Below are 2,158 nucleotides of genomic sequence, written 5' to 3' on the forward strand. Positions count from 1 at the left end.
GTACCCCCCCGGACTTGCTCACAAATATGGTACATCAAAAAACTGAAATTTTTATAAGACGTGGCAGCCCTTTTGGATTACCCAGATGCAGACTTGTCTGCCATTTTAATTAGGGCAATTGTGTAGCCAAGACGATCTAATTTTGTGAACTTGGCACCCCGAGAGGAAGAATTTTGAATAAATGTGAGTGTAATATTCAATGCTCTCAAAGGTCGGAAGCTATTGTTTTGTTGCACTGAGCAGTATTATTTATTTATTACTTCTACTGGACTGTTTATCTTGCACTAGTATCATTTTGCTTTGTTTGTATTGGTGTTCTTTTTTTTAATAGAGTAGTGTTGTTGGTTTACTGTTGTTGTAGTTTTACAAAAATAATTTTTTTCTCAATAAAATTATTTTTTAAAAGACACATAATTCTATAATTTGATAAATACTACTCACTTTTGGTTGAATGTATTAATTATTACTACCAGCAGAAAATTCAGGAAACATTTTGTGAAATTGATTTCTCTAGGTGATAAGCAAAAACAAATAGATTCAAGTCTCCATCTAACATTAGAAAAGCTAAGTGGAGGCCACATAGTATGACTTCAGACCAGAGTGACCTGTACTTATGAAAGTTCCGTTATCTTACATTAATCAATCACATGGCATCTGCTCTCTCTCAATCTTCTAGCACCCATTGAGCCAAATGTATAGCTTTCACCTTTTGAGCAACAATTTGTCTAGTACCACTATTATCTCATAACAATAAAACCACAGCTCCAATCAACAATACAGTAGGACGATGCAGGCAACTGTGCTACACTTCAGAGTTAGAATTGATAAGGGAACAATATCCATGTGACTTATAAAAACTTAGTGTAAATAGAATAAAAATAGTTTTGAATAATTTCTAGTTATTGATGTTCACGCTATCCAAACGATGATTTGGCACTATCATTGGATCAGGAAACGGATCTCAATTAGTTCCCATTACGATTTGGTTAAAATGTATTATTTAAAACAAAACTACTCTGAGATCCAAGATACAACGTCGAGATTATTTACGGAGCACTGAATGTCTCTTTCCTCATATGGCTCCTACAACTGATAGCACAAGTGGGGGGTGAGGATTCCTTGTATTCCTCACGTTGCATCGTTAAGATTTGCTCCAGACTCTCCCAGTGTGTGTGTAAGGTAAGTGTCTTTAGCCAGGTTAAACACAATCTGTATTAGTTCCAACGCCTAGCGCTTGCCTGTAAACGATCTCACAGGAATAAGCTATCCATAAAACTCCAAACAAAACTCAAAGAATTGCAGATGCCGGAAATTAGAAACGAGAGCAGTAACTGTTGGGAAAACAGCAGGTCTGGTCAACGGTTCGGGTCTGTTCTGAAAAAGGGTCACCGGACCGGCTTTCTCTGCACGGATACTGAGTACCAGACTTGCTGAATTTTTCCAATCATTTCTCTTTTTGATCCGTAAAACCCCCAGCTGCTTGGAGCGGTGTGACTTGTTTCAATGTCTACAATCGCTCGTGCGAGCAGCGGGGAGACAAGTTTCCGATTAAGGTAACGCCATTCGTGGCGAACTTCCACGTCAATCAAAACTACAAACTAAATATATTTCAAGATGAGCCGAAGAAAAACTACTAAACAACACTACCTAGTGGAATGATACAGTGTTGCTGAGCTGTGGCATAACTTTTAAACTATCAGATGCAACTTGTAAAGCTTGCTGAAAGCAACAACATTGCCTTTACGACATTGTTGCTCCTAGTGCAGAGTGTCCCTTAGCGCTCAGTTGGTTGCGATGCGGAATAATGCCAGCAGTTCAATTTCTGCAGTGGCTAAGCTTACTCTCCTCAACTAAGTGTAAAACTAAAACGAGCAAATGAAACTGAAAAGAATACATATTTTAAAGTATCCATGCAAGAAATCTTGAAATCTTCCCAAAATATTAGCCAAGATTGGAGGGTCAGAAAATTAACAGGAAAGCAAAGGAAAATAATACCGGCAAGAATATCGAATTATGGGTGGAGCTAGGTAAAAACAATGACTGCAGATGCTGGAAACCAGATTCTGGATTAGTGGTGCTAGAAGAGCACAGCAGTTCAGGCAGCATCCGAGGAGCAGTAAAATCGACGTTTCGGGCAAAAGCCCTTCATCAGGAATAT

The 2,158-nt window shown here is 38.5% G+C and overlaps 1 long non-coding RNA gene across 1 annotated transcript in view; it reads left to right on the forward strand.

Annotated features, from left to right (window-relative positions):
* Positions 1 to 970: 970 nt before the first annotated feature.
* The window catches only part of LOC122555870, a 36,478-nt gene continuing 35,290 nt past the window's right edge, over positions 971 to 2,158 (forward strand). Inside the window, exon 1 of the long non-coding RNA XR_006313380.1 lies at positions 971 to 1,179. This is a non-coding gene — a long non-coding RNA (uncharacterized LOC122555870). The remainder of the gene's footprint in view (positions 1,180 to 2,158) is intronic.

This window comes from Chiloscyllium plagiosum, chromosome 13 (genome assembly GCF_004010195.1).
Source record: "Chiloscyllium plagiosum isolate BGI_BamShark_2017 chromosome 13, ASM401019v2, whole genome shotgun sequence".
NCBI classification, from domain to species: Eukaryota; Metazoa; Chordata; class Chondrichthyes; order Orectolobiformes; family Hemiscylliidae; genus Chiloscyllium; species Chiloscyllium plagiosum.